Here is a 15,053-nt window from a genome sequence, read left to right on the forward strand (position 1 = left end):
TTTAACATACGGAGTTTGGGATTATTGGGGCCAGTGCATGAAGCTAACATGATCAATGACAAAAAGTTGAGCGAAGGTGCTGGGGATGGGGTCTTTCCAGGCTGGAGGCCATAACCCAGAGCTGTGGGGGCGGCATAGGAGACAGACTGACAGACTGACCCTGGGCTCAACCAGTGAAGTTGTCTAATACAGTGCCCTTTTAAACAGAGCTTTTCATAAATACTTGTTGAAATATTTGTTAAATTCCTGTGTAGATATGGGGTGTCAGAAATTGAAGAGATGTGAGAATTCAGCTCTTGGAGGTGGAGCTTATGGTGAATTGAATCCTGGAGTGGGGTGTTATAGGTGGAGGTTAAAAAAAAAAAAAAAAAGAAAAGAAAAAGAGGCTTCCAGGTTCTTGGAGCGGCTTGTAGCTTAGCTGAAATACAGCCTCCCACTCAGAACCTGGTGTGGCGCTTACTTAACAGATGCTTTTTAATCAGCATAACTCTGTGGTTCCCTTTTCCACAGTGAGTTAGAAGTCAGCAAGAGCTGTTTATAGGCTTGAGGTGACAGCTGGCAGCCTGGTTTGGAAGGAGGACACTGGAAACAAGATCTGATTGTGCTTAATTACATTCTTAAGGAAACTGGGCTCGCAGAGCTGGGGCAGGTGACCCGGGAAACAGGCTCGGCAGGACAGGATGAACAGCAGGGCAGGTCATGCGTGTAAGTCATACAGGTGACCCAGCCAGGCTGGCAGGCAGCATCTGACGGCATGCTGGGTGAAGGCTGGGACGGATCTAGCCTAGGCAGTAGGTGGCAATGCTCGCAAGCAGTTGCAGATCTTAGGGCTGCGAGGCTATTCATAGAGAATGAGTTGTGGGCAGAATTTCAGTCCTGGATGAATTATGGCTGATCCTGGACGCAGTGGAAGGGACAGAACAGACTGCGGGAGGGGAGGGGAGGAAGGGCCACATTGGGGGCAGCTGCTGTTTATTGAGTGCTGTGTGCTAAGCACCATGTACTAAGCTCTGTGCAGAGTACCTTGCAGCTTCTCAGGCAGTAACTCAGCTCCCGCCCCAGCCACCAAGGAAAGACATCTCGCAGGTGGCTGCAATGTTGCAGCCAGGATTCTATATCAGTCTGTCTGCATCACCACGCAGTGACCGTTTCTTGTTGGAACTGTCCCTCCTGGCAGCCCGGGTACAGTTGTGCCAGCTCTGCAGGCATGTTGCCGTGGGCCCTGCTGAGCTGTGGATCCCAGCGCTGTTCCCTCCCGCTCGGTGCTGGCGTCCCGCTGGGTTGAGACCGCGCTGCTTCCCCCATCGCTGGTCTCCTCTGTCTGAGCGTGTGGGCGGAGCTTCTCTCCCGTCTCTGCTGGTGTCACCGCCACTCCTCCGTAGCCCCGTTCGTTCCTTTGCTGAAAGTCACCCAGTTGTGCTCCGTGCTGGGCTTCTCTGTGATCTTCCTTCGCTGATGGTTCTTCCTCTGCCCCGTGGACCTGAAGGCGGAGCCCAGGCCTGGTCTGCTCACCTTTGTATCCACGTAGCCGAGCACAGTGCCCGAAAGAAGGCCTTTCGCACTACCCGATAAATGAACACACGGAGGCCCGCCTTAAGCTCACTTTGTCTCTCAGTTGCCAGGTCGTTGATTATTACAGCCCTGTTGCCCAAACGGTGGTCAGCATGGTAAGAAACTGACAGCTTTCTAGTAATTTCACTTCCATTCAGAGGTAAATCAAGCTTTTGTGGGTGCTGAAACAGTTTGGGGAGTCTTCTTTAAGAAAAAGAGTGCCAGAGTTCCCATAGTGGCACAGTGGTTAATGAACCTGACTAGGAACCATGAGGTTGCGGGTTCGATCCCTGGCCTCACTCAGTGGGTTAAGGATCTGGTGTCACCATGAGCTGTGGTGTAGGTCGCAGATGCGGCTCAGATCCCGTATGGCTGTGACTGTGGTGTAGGCTGCCAGCTACAGTTCCGATTGGACCCCTAGCCTGGGAACCTCCATATGCCAGAGGTGTGGCCCTAAAAAGGTGCAAAAACAAAAAAAAAGGCACATAGCTGACAAGTATCAAGAGTAAAAATCCAGAAAAATAACATTTTAATTGCACATTACATTTGTATTACATTTTTTCCTATATATTTTCGCTGTATATTATGATAGTATCTTTGGTATAACAATGATTTAATAATTTTGTAGCTAAAGAGGTAATTTGGTCTTTACATTTATGTAACCACTAAACTATTGATGCTAACATTATGAAACTCCTTATATAATGTTCTTGCTATGTTACATGATAATTGGCTGAAACTTCTCCACCAGGTTTCCTCCCCGTGTGGTCCTTTCACGTTTTCCTGGCCCAGAGTCATTGTAAATTCTCAACAAATGGCAGACACTTGTAATTACACACTTTGTCACTAATGTCTTTAAAACAGGGGCAGTTAGGAGTTTCATTTTATCTTCAATTCATTTTTTAGAAAAACGCAGCAAAAATTTCAGTACTTTCCCACTGTGCTCATATGATGGACTTCTCCCTATTAATTGGATTATCAGACAATCCAAGGATCTATTCCTTGTGCTTGAAATTTACATCTTAGCTTTAGTTCCTGCTCTGACTGAGATCTGAAAATTTTTCTCTTACAATTTGCTTCTTGATGCCAGAATAATTTCTATTGTATTGCTCATTTTTAATCACTTTTGTTTCACATTTCAACAATTCTCTGCATTTTCTTCTTTGTTTAATAAATACATGGAACCCTTCATATATGTCCAAATAGGAAATTGAAAATATTTTTATTGACCTACTCTAAATAGGTTTTCAAAATTGCAGGTAAATGGCGAAGTCAACCTTGGTTAATTTTTAAAATATACAAATTATTTTAAAATATTTCACTATCATAAAATCTACTATTTAAAAAACATGTACAGCCTTTTTTTTTTTCTTTAATATATTCGCACAGATACGTAACCATCACCATTATCTAATTTTATTTCCTAACCCCCCAAGGAAATCCCATCGGCACTTAATTCCCTTTTCCCTCTCCTCCCGGCCCTTTGCACCCTCGAATTTACCTTCTGTCTTTAAAGATTTGCCTGTTTTGGACACTTCCTATAAACAGAATTATACAAGACGTGGCCTTGTGTGCAACTGTTAGTGACGTTTTGCGCAAACATTTTTGCGCCTCATTTGCCTTTACGTTTTCCTTCTCACTTATAGACAATGTTTTAGAGTCACTCAAATGTCCTTGTGCTTAACTGTTGTTGTGCTACAAGATTGCACTGCTTTGTAATGGACAGACCCCCTCATTACCTGGAGACTTTTAAAAGAAAAATCCAGGCGGGCATGGATGTTTAAAATACCACATCGAGGGAGTACCCTGGGGGCCTCGCGGTTAAGGATCCACTGTTGTCACTGCTGTGGTGTGGCCTGGGAATTTCCCCATGCCCTGGGTACTGCCCCCTCCCCAAACCCTCCAGGAGTCCACTATAAGACAGAAACCCAAGAAAAAAGCGTAGCTGTTGTCACCCTGAAGTAGTCAGTCACTTCAGGTTCTGCATGAGGCAACCTTGTCTGATGTGCTTTAGGGATGAGCGGCGCCCAGGATATATTTTATTTCTTTAATTTTTATTTTTTAATATTTTAATTTAATTTAATTTATTTATGTTTGCTTTTTAGGGCCACACCCAATGGCATGTGGAGGTTCCCAGGCTAGAGGTCTAATCAGAGCTACAGCTTCTGGCCTACTCCACAGCCATGCCAGATCCTTAACCCACTGAGCGAGGCCAGGAATTGAACCCACAAGCTCATGATTCCCAGTCAGATTTGTTTCCTCTGCACCACGACGGGAGGTCCTATTTGTTAATTTTTAAATGGAAAAAAAAATGTAATTTGTGGATTTTTAAATGATTTTTATTTTTTCCATTACTGATTTACAGTGTTCCGTCAATTTCTGCTGTACAGCAAAGTGACCCAGTCACACATACATATATACATTCTTTTTCTCACGTTATCCTCCATCCTGCTCCATCGCAAGTGACTAGATAGAGTGCCCTGTGTGCTATACATCAGGATCTCGTCACTTATCCACTCCAAATGCAATAGTTTGTATCTCAGAATATATATATATATATATATATTTTTTTTTTTTTTTGGTCTTTTTGCCATTTTCTTGGGCCGCTCCCGCGGCATATGGAGGTTCCCAGGCTAGGGGTCGAATTGGAGCTGCAGCCACTGGCCTACACCAGAGCCACAGCAACGCGGGATCCGAGCCGCGTCTGCAACCTACACCACAGCTCACAGCAACGCCGGATCGTTAACCCACCGAGCAAGGCCAGGGATCGAACCCTCAACCTCGTGGTTCCTAGTCGGATTCGTTAACCACTGCGCCACGATGGGACCTCCAGAATATATTTTAAATACTTACTCGTGTGTCTAGAGCAGGCGTGAAGCTGGAATACCATTTCTAACGGCCGTTTTGTCGCTGAGAGATGGCAGGTGTGGCACGTGGGTTACAGTTGCCCAGAGCAGTCTTCCCTCCGCTGAAAAGCCAAAACTGCATCTGAATGATTCCTGGGCGGGCCTCAATTTCAGATGAATTTCGCCAAAAACTTAAGAATGGGTTTTCTGCACAGCAAATTGTTTTCCTGTCTTGGAGTAGCACTCGTCCTGGCACACCCACAAAGCCATTCACTCTTGTAGAGTCTGATGCAGTAGAGTGTTGTTTGGTGTCTGGTTTGTTGTCTGAAGCAGGAGCGTATTAGTTGATGTCTGGTTTGTTGATTTGATTTCTCACTTCATTTAGTTCACGTTTTCCCCTCTTTTGATTAATTCTTTATGAGCTGTTTTGGCTAAATAAATCACGCTGGTCCTTTCATTCTGACAGTTTTCCAAGCGTTCATGTAAAAATTGATCCAATACAGCAGTGAGTCTAATTCCCTGAAATTTCTTTTATTTGAAAACATCAGTTTTCATTGTTATATCTGATGGGGAACCTTTTTATTTAACCAGTAGATACCCTAAACTATTCTTTTTGGTCCTTGACAATAATGCTGAATGTCCTTTCTTGTCTGTCCAAGGCAACGGTGAAGAACACTTTAATTCAAGTTAACGTGTAATCCACATAAATTTTATGCGTAAATCCACAGTGACGGGAGCTCCTTATCAAATGCTTCGTATTCCATTCGATTTTCTATAAATAGAGAATCATGATTTTTGGAGGTGAAAAACTTGTATTCACAGTATGTAACAGACCAGGATGAAAGTTCAGGGTACTTAAAGGCGTTCCCATTGTGGCTCAGTGGAAATGAATCCATGAGGATGCAGGTTCGATCGATCCCTGGCCTCGCTCAGTGGGCCAAGGCTCTGGCGTTGCTGTGAGCTGTGGCGCAGGTCGAAGATGCAGCCTGATGTTGCTGAGGCTGTGGTGTAGGCCGGCAGCTAGAGCTCCAGTTAGAGGCCTCGCCTGGGGACTTCCACAAGCGCTCAGGGTACTTATGGAACTCAACAAATTCATTAAAATGAGGCTGTGCAGACAGTAGAAATCGCTTTCTGTTTGGAAATTCTATTTCATGTTCAGGAATACTATCATTCTTAGTCTTAGCACTTCCGTTGTCATTTTTATTATCAGTACTTTCTTGACTGTCATGATTCGTTTCAAAATAGTCCTGCATACCATTTTAGCCATTAGATTTTAGAATTGTATTGTTATATAGGGAGATTTCAGCATTTCAAAAGTACTGCCAAGGTTCATCTTTTTCAATCTCCCACTTTAGCTTTTGCTACTTTTCATTGTCTTTGAATCGGGGAATGATTAATAATGGTAGAAAAATGCAGAAAATTTGAGATTTGAAATTAGGGCAAATAAGAGCAATTCAAATGCATTTAAAAATGGCCCCCGTGTTCAGTGGAGCCCCCCAATATCGAGTTATGGATGGAATATGTGTAGGAGTTTTTCATTGGAACCTTTGTTTCTTCAGGCTACTTTGCTGTCTTGGTGGCAATTTCACATGCTCTTTTATCTGGAACTGTCAGACTTTGTGAGGACAAGATGCATCAGAATAGCTGTGCGTAAGGAATGCATAAATCACACAGCTTCGTCTTGAGACTTGCTATTTGCAGTAATACTTTGTGTCCTACAAACCAAGAATTTTGACAAATTTTATTTCCTGTGATTTGCCCTGAAAAAGACCAAGTGCAGGATGTTGGTAATGGTAGGCCCTGCTTCCTGTACATCTTCCCAACAGGTGAAAACCTGGGTTTTAATTAGCCATCAGTGAGATTTCCACCCTCTGCTTCAGATTTTCAATATGGATGTTTGGAGAATTTTCCAGAGACGAGCTGCTGTCTCTCTACACTCCGTCTCCACCCCTCATGTGGCCGTAGAACCTTTCACCCTGAACCCAGGTGATGGGACGTGAGCCCCGTGGGGCGGGCGAGGTGAAGTGACTGCCACGGAGGGAGCGCGGGCGGGACCTCGGTTACACATGGGAGCAGCTGCAAACGTCACAGCTCTGCCTCATCAAACCAAATGCGTCTCCAGCTCACTGTCCCTTTAGTCCTGAGCCTCGGGGCGTGGGGGGGGGGGAGGTGTCCTCGGAAGGGGACACCCTCCCAACAGCCTGGACTTCAGATGTGGCACATGGTAAGGACCCCTTGTGGAGACCTGGAAGGCCCCTGAGAGACCCCAAAGATTGAGGCCTCCTTAGCTTTGTAGTAAACCTTTCTCTGGGTCTAGTTATTTCATAGCCAAGGGCCCCTGCCCCACCAAAGTAGTAAATGTGGGCTCAGCTGCACAGTATTAGTCTCTTGGGCCCTCACCCTGCCCAGGATCCCTGCGCAGACGCTCTGAGTCACCTCGGTGCCAGGGCAGGGCTTTGCTTCACGCTGCCTCTGTCGGCTGCAGGACTTGGCCCCAGTGGGCTTAAATGTTTGTGTGGACAAGCTGCCTCACCCCAGCCTTGGGTCTGGGGAGCAAAGCAGAACCACTGTCTGTAAACAGGGAAGCCCATTTCTGGGGAGGTGCCAAGAACAACCCTTGGAGAAGCCCTGGGCCTGGGGCTGCCAGGCCTCCTTGCTCTGGGAGGGCTGCTGGGTCCAGCCTCTGCGGTGAAGGCTCTGGGTTTGCATCGGGCTCCTTGGCTAAAGTGGGGTCTCCGAAAGAGAGGTCATTGCACCGGCCTGGCCCGAGGGCTGTCCAGTGATTTTCAGACTTGGCGCTCTCCGCCCCTGATGGAGAAGGGAGGATCCTTCAGGACGCCCCCCCCCCCCCCGCCCGCCCCCCGCTGCTTTTTTATCAGATTGATTCTGTTTCTGTGTCTTGTGCATTGGGATCTTAAAGGTGAATTTATTTGCAGTTGCTGCAGGAAAAATAAAAGGTAACAGCATAGAGCTGGGCTCTGGAATGAGCAGCTTGGGAGAATTCTGAACTTGGCTCTGAGACGGAGGTCCCAGGGAGCCGGCAGAGCCGGAAGGGCTCTTGGTTGCTCCTGTGTATTTTTCCATTTCATGGGGAGTCACACCCCCAGATCCAGCATAGCTTTGTGGTCTCTGGGGTCAAGACAGACGAGGGTTCAGCCTCTCCTGGTCGGGTGACCTCCGACCTTGGGCGGCCTTTGTGTCCCCATCTGCAATGTGGGTGAGGGTTCTGTTCCTCCTCCGTGTCTGAGAGCCTGAGATGAGACGGTGGCTCTGAAGCACTTGGCACAACACCTGGCCCCACGTAAGTGCTCACTAAACCTTACTGTCGTCATGCTGGTGGTGGTGCTGGTGTTTTTGAAGGCTTTTTATTTTTTCCACGATAGCAGGTTTGCCGTGTTCTGTCAGTTTTCTACTGTACAGCAAGGTGACCCGGTCACACATACATATTTCTTTTCTCACATTATCGGGCTCCATCATAAGTGACTAGATACAGTTCCCAGTGCCATACAGCAAGATCTCACTCCAGAGGCAATAGCTTGCGTCTCTTAACCCCAAGCTCCCGATCCATTCCACTCCCTCCCCCTCCCCCCTTGGCAACCACAAGTCTATTCCCCAAATCCATGAGTTTTCTTTTTTGTGGAAAGTTTCATTTGTGCTGTATATTAGATTCCAGATGTAAGTGATACCATATGGTATTTGTCTTTCTCTTTCTGACTTGCTTCACTTAGTATGAGAGTCTCTAGTTCCATCCATGTTGTTGCAAATGGCATTATTTTGTTCTTTTTTATGGATGAGTAGTATTCCATTGTGTATATATAACACATCTTCCTAATCCAGTCATCTGTCGATGGACATTTAGGTTGTTTCCATGTCTTGGCTATTGTGAATAGAGCTGCAATGAACATGCGGATGCATGTGTCTTTTTTAAGGAAAGTTTTGTCTGGATATATGCCAAGAGTGGGACTGCTGGGTCATATGGTAGTTCTATGTATAGTTTTCTAAGGTACCTCCATACTGTTCTCCATAGTGGTGGTACCAGTTTACCTTCCCACCAACGGTGTAGGAGGGTTCCCTTTTCTCCATACCCCCTCCAGCATTTGTTATTTGTGGACTTTTTAGTGATGGCCATTCTGACTGGTGTGAGGTGGTACCTCATGGTAGTTTTGATTTGCATTTCTCTAATAATCGGGGATATTGAGCATTTTTTCTTGTTGGCCATCTGTGTATCTTCTTTGGAGAAATGGCTTTTCAGGTCTTTTGCCCATTTTTCAATTGGGTTGTTGGCTTTTTTGCTGTTGAGTTTTTGAGTTGTTTGTATATTTTAGAGATTAAGCCCTTGTCAGTTGCATCGTTTGAGCTATTTTCTTCCATTCTATAAGTTGTCTTTTTGTTTTTTTTTTTATGGTTTCCTTTGCTGTGCAAAAGCTTATAAGTCTGATTAGGTCCCATTGGCTTATTTTTGCTTTTATTTCTGTTGCTTTAGGACGATGGTGGTGTTACTGTGGTGAAAAGCATAAAACTCTTCTTAGAGAATCAAGAATTTGTAAATTAAGTTGATATAAATTTGATATTCCATAAGAATTTTAATACAATAGATTTTTTTTCCCGTGCTGGCCAAAATGGATTTTTATTTTAATTTTTGGCTGTGCCTGCGGCATGTAGAAGTTCTGGGCCAGGGATTGAGCCCAAGCCACAATAGTGACAATGCTGTATCCTTAACCTGCTGAGCCACCAGGGAACTCCAAAATGGATTTTGAGTTTAAAAAGATAGGGAAAGGGAAACTAATGAACAGAGCATCTATTTAACCAAGAGTGAAAGATAGTTTAAAAAGAAGAGTTGCCCAGAGTGATAACTTGAGCAGAAATTGCTCTCGAGCTCCCACTGTGGCACAATGGAGTTGGTGGCATATCTGAAGCACTAGGATTCAGGTTCAATACCTGGCCCGGCACAGTGGGTTAAAGGATTTGGCTGCGGCTCAGATCTGATCCCTGGCCTAGGACTTCCACATGCTGTGGAGTGGCCAAAAAAAAAAAAAAAAAAAAGAAAAGAAAAGAAAAAAGAAATTGCTGGTGTTTTTTTTGTCAGTTGCTTTTGCCTGATGAAGAATTTCTGAGAAACACTTTTATTTTTTTGCTTTTTAAAGGCTGTACCCGCGGCATATGGAGCTTCCAAGGCTAGGGGTCGAATCAGAGCTACAGCTGCCGGTCTATACCACAGCTCATAGCAACAGAGGATCCAAGCCACATCTGTGACCTGCACCACAGCTCACGGCAATGCCGGATCCTTAACCCACTGAGCGAGGCCAGGGATCGAACCTGCAACCTCATGGTTACTATTTGGATTCATTTTTGCTGCGCCACGAGGGGAACTCCTCTTAGAAACACTTGTAATCCTTGCATTTGATGCAACTATCTTATTTTTAATGACATTTGAATAAAAACCCATTTATATGCTTCACATCAAGTAATCATTTAGCTCCCAAACAAAATCAAATTTCCTCGAAGTGAGAAAAAAACACACCTTCTAGCGCAGCGGAAGCTGGGGAGCGCAGAGGTGGAATGGATGGAACACTGCATACGCAAGGAAATTTCAAAGAATTTTCAGGTTTCAAAAGCCATTCTATTCAGTTGAACTATAATCACTTACTTGGATGTGACGAAATGACATCTAAGGCCACATTCTTATTTATTCACATTTTAAAGTTAGAATCATGGGGAAAATGGAGATTGCCATCAGTAACTTTGCTGTATAACAGGTTGGCTGCAAGGTGTCCTTACTGAGAATGCAAACATTTTACAGAGAATATGTAATAGCTCTTGAAGCTTAACCCCATTCTTTTGGGGTATTTTTTTAAGGGCGGAATTGAATATATTTGAAAGAGTATTCACATTGATATTTATTGAGGCCTTCACTTTAAGAAAAGTCAAGAAGTCATAGGCTTTTTCTTAAAGGTTGTAGGGAAAAGAGGATTTACTGGCGAGATCCCTTGCTAGAAACGCTTTACTATTCAGCCTCCACATGTAATGCAATGTGTAGAAAATGGAACGGAGCGGCCAGGTTTATTTGTGAGGTATGAGCATGAACAATTTTGATTTTTATTGCTTTCCCACTTCAGATCAAGTCGGAATTTTTCCCTTTTGACCCCAAGGCTCTTGGTTGGGGGTTTGTAGAAAATACCGCAGAGGTACATGACATGTAATGAATTTGTTGTAATATATGTTTGTAATGATGTAAAGTCATTAGAGGAATCATGTAAATATCGGGGTTAGGAATTTTAAATAGATTTTAAAATGATAGTGTAGTCACTGACTTAAAAGAGTTAAATAACCATGTGATCGTCTGTGGGTATGTTTGATGAGCGGTTTGCGTGACCAAGAAGGGTCCTACCCAGGCTTCTTGAGAAAATATCAGACAAACCAGAGGGAAGGTGTTTTTAGTGAACAGTTCAGAAGAGGTGTGAGCTCATTATGAACTTGTACAAGGCTGGGTAGTAGTACAGAACCAATCACAGTCTTTCTGTAAATGCTGCCATAGCATTTTACGGTCTGCGTGAGAACCTTACAGAACCTACTTCCATCCGCCACATCCTTGGGGCCATCGGTGTATTGTCCTGATACATGGCCTACTAACCTCCCAATGTAGTTCCTGTAGTTTTTTTTTTTAACGGCTTCACCTGTGGAATGTGGACGTTCCCAGGCCAGGGGTCAAATCAGAGCTGCAGCTGCAGGCCTGCGTCACAGTCATGGCAATACTGGATCTGAGCTGCATCTGTGACTATGCCGCAACCTGGGGCAACGTCAGATCCTCAACCTACCGAGTGAGGCAAGTGTTCGAACCCACGTCCTCATGGAGACAACATCGAGTCCTTAACCCACTGAGCCTTCAATGGGAACTCGCGTGTCTATGGTTTTTACTTATATTTACCCACACATTTGCCCTTTTTAGTATGTTTTATTCCTTTGTGCAGATCCAGATTTTCACCTTGTACTATATTCTCTTCTGCCTGAGAACCTTTTAACATGTTTTGTGATTCAGGTTTGCTGACGATGAGTTCTCTAAGCTTTTGTTTATCTAAAAAAGACTTTGTTTTTCTTTAATTTCTTAAAGAGATTGTCAGAGGGTAAAGAATTCTAGTAGTGGAGTTCCTGTTGTGGCTCAGTGGTTAATGAATCCAGCTAGAAACCATGAGGTTGCGGGTTCGATTCCTGGCCTTGCTCAGTGGGTTAAGGATCCGGCGTTGCTGTGAGCTGTGGTGTAGGTCGCAGACACAGCTCAGATCCCACGTTGCTGTGGCTCTGGCATAAGCTGGTAGCTATAGCTCTGATTAGACCCCTAGCCTAGAAACCTCCATATGCTGCTGGTAGGGCCCTAGAAAGGACCAAAAAACACCAAAAAAAAAAAAAAAAAGTATTCTAGTAGTACTTTCAAGATGTTTCTATGTAGAATCAACTCCCTTATTTCCTAGGAGAGGTCTGCTGTTATTCTTTGTTTTACCGTACTTATTTATTTATTTTTTTTGACCTGTGGCTACTTTTAAGATTTTTTGGTTTGGCGTTCCCATCATGGTGCAGCGGAAACAAATCTGACTAGGAACCATGAGGTTGTGAGTTCGATCCATGGCCCCGCTCAGTAGGTTAAGGATCCAACTTTGCTGTGAGCTGTGGTGTAGGTCCCAGAAAAGGTTTGGATCTGGCATTGCTGTGGCTCTGGCATAGGCCAGCAGCTACAGCTCTGATTGGACCCCTGGCCTGGGAGCCTCCGTATGCCTCAAGTGCAGCCCTAAAAGGACAAAAGACAAAAAAAAAAATTTTTTTTTTTGGTTAAATTTCAATAGTAAAATGAAAACCAATGCTATTTGGCATGATTTTCTTACTTTTATTCTGCTTGAGTTTCTTAAATTCTAGATCTGTGCATTTGTACTTTTCATCAAATATGGGAAACTTTTCACTTTGTCTTTTTTGCTCAAAACAGTGGACATACATTGTCTCCCAGTTCTGGGGGCTATGCTCCCTGAAGGCCATAGGAGGGAGCCTTCCTGGCCTCTGCAGTTTCCAGTGTTTTCCTGACCATCCTTGGCTTGGAGTTGCAGCACTTCATTCTTTGCCTCTCTTGTCACAGGGCACTGTCCCTGTGTCCGTCTGCATCTCTTCTTAGGACCTCAGTCACGTTGGACTTGGGTTCCGCTCTATTCCATTATGACCTCATCCTAACTCAGTCCATCAGCAATCCCCCTGTGTGCAAATAAGATCCCACTCTGAGGCACTGAGGGGTTAGGACCTCAGCAGACCTTTTTCGGGTGCACCTTTCAACTCATGACAGGGAGAGAATTGAAGATGCAGATACAAGAGAGTCCTGAGTTTATTCTTCTGTAAGAAAAATAGAAAAGCTAAAATCAGTGAGCACAATTAAATGGCCCAGGATGATCAGTTTTTAGTACTTGGCATTTCCAGCTTTCTGATATGTAGGAAATACTTCCACATGTTCTTTTTTTCCCCAGCTTCTGTGGCAATGATACGCTCTTTCTGCGTATGCATATTTCTGTTGCATTTCTGTGGATTTACGGTAATAAATATTACCAATAATAGAAGCGAGTAACAAGGAGTTTCCTAATCAAAGCTGTCATGATGATCTCGCCCTGGGAAAAGAAGAAATAAAAGGCAATTGCCTTTTGTTGGAGAACATTGCTTTGAACCATCAGTTGAAATCCATGTGCCGCTACTGGTCAGCACGGCGAGGCCGCGAAGATGCATGAACCAAAGTAAACACTTGAACCAATAATGACCCTCAGATCTCTGAGTAGGTTTTAAAAGTCTGGCTATTATTTCTTTAAATAATTTTCTGCCTCTTTTTTTTTTTTTTTCTCTCCTCCTCCTTGAACTGCAATTCCAAGTATGTCGAACTGCTTGATATTTTCTCTTGGGTCAGCAATGCTGTTCTCATCTTTTTTTTCCCACTATGCTTCATTTTATCCATTTTTTTATTGCTACGTCCTCTAGTTTATTGGTACAGTTTTCTCTGGTGTATAATCTGTTGTCCTTTTCAGTTTTTCATTTCAGATTGTATCTTTCATTTCAAGAAGTTCCAATTAGCTATTTTTATGTCTTCCATTCTGTCCTTATCACACTTAGGCTTTTCTTTATCTGCTTGAACACACAGAGCGTAATTATAATAGGTAATGGACTTGTTTATGAATTCTATCAATTATGTCATTTCTGGGCTCATTCTTACTGATTTTTTTCATTATAAGTCATATTTTCTGCTTTTTGCCTATTGGTCATGTCTTTCCTAAAATAAACTTTATTTTTTTTGGTCTTTTTGTCTTTTTTAGGGCCACACCTGTGGCATATGGAGGTTCCCAGGCTAGGGGTCCAAGCAGAGCTGTAGCTGCCGGCCTATGCCACAGCCACATCCACGCGGGATCCAAGCCTTGTCTGTGATCCACACCACAGTTGATGGCAACACTGGATCCTGAACCTGCTGAACAAGGCCAGGGCTCAAACCTGCATCCTCATGGATGCCAGTCAGGTTTATTAACCACTGAGCCACAATGGAAACTCCATATTTTTTTATGATAGTTGAGATTTTATGACAGTTGAGATTCCCCCCTCCCGCTCTCTCCCCCCCTCTCTCCCCCCTCTCTCCCCCCCTCTCTCCCCCCTCTCTCCCCCCTCTCTCCCCCCTCTCTCCCCCTCTCTCCCCCTCTCTCCCCCTCTCTCCCCCCCCTCTCTCCCTCCTCCCTCTCTCCCTTTAACATTAACTTACTTTCTGGAACTGTAAGATGCTTTGGACTCGTCTCATTTTTTATGTTTCCTGCCCCACTTCTAGAATCAGCCCTTTCTCAAAGGAGTCCTCATTTCTTTTTTAAATGATTTTTATTTTTTCCATGATAGCTGGTTTACAGTGTCCTGTTGGTTTTCTACTGTACAGCAAGGTGACCTAGTCACACATACATGTATACATTGTTTTTCTCACATTACCATGCTCCATCGTAAGTGACCAGACAGTTCCCTGTGCCATTCGGCAGGCTCTCATGGCTCATCCACTCCAAAGGCAGGAGTTTGCATCTGTTACCCCCAGATTCCCAGTCCCTCCCGCTCTCTCCCCCTCGGCAAGCATAAGTCTGTTCTCCAAGTCCATGAGTTTCTTTTCTGGGGAAAGATTCATATTTGCCATATATTAGATTCTAGATTTAAGTGATATCATGTGGTATTTGTCTTTATCTTTCTGACTTAACTTCACTTAGTGTGAGAGTGTCTAGTTTCATCCACTATGGAAAACAGTATGGAGGTACCTCAGAAAACTAAATCTACAACTACCACATGATCCAGCAGTCCCACTCTTGGGCATATATCTGGACAAAACTTTCCTTGAAAAAGACACATGCACCCACATGTTCACGGCAGCACTATTCACAATAGCCAAGACATGGTCCATCGACAGGTAAATGGATTAAGAAGATGTGGTATATATACACAATGGAATACTACTCAGCCATAAAAAGAATGGAATGATGCCTCATTTCTTTCATCGAAGGGTACTATTAGAAAACCATGATCACCATGCCAGACAAGCTTGTTGCTGTGGGCATGTCTTTGCTTTTAGATCCTCTCATCTAGCAGAGCAAGGAAATATGCACCCATATAGTAATACTTGTA

At 44.2% G+C, this 15,053-nt stretch overlaps 1 protein-coding gene across 4 annotated transcripts in view; it reads left to right on the plus strand.

The window, feature by feature from the left end:
• FANK1 (fibronectin type III and ankyrin repeat domains 1) overlaps positions 1-15,053 on the plus strand; it is a 111,297-nt gene that overhangs the window by 36,800 nt on the left and 59,444 nt on the right. The window contains exon 1 of one of the 4 annotated variants that reach the window (XM_047762561.1): positions 1,415-1,667. The exons of the other annotated variants lie outside the window; for them this stretch is intronic. The gene's annotated coding sequence lies outside the window, so the exon portion shown is untranslated. Of the gene's footprint in view, positions 1-1,414; positions 1,668-15,053 lie in introns of those variants that run through there. 4 annotated transcript variants of the gene reach the window in all.

Source organism: Phacochoerus africanus, chromosome 15 (genome assembly GCF_016906955.1).
Source record: "Phacochoerus africanus isolate WHEZ1 chromosome 15, ROS_Pafr_v1, whole genome shotgun sequence".
NCBI classification, from domain to species: domain Eukaryota; kingdom Metazoa; phylum Chordata; class Mammalia; order Artiodactyla; family Suidae; genus Phacochoerus; species Phacochoerus africanus.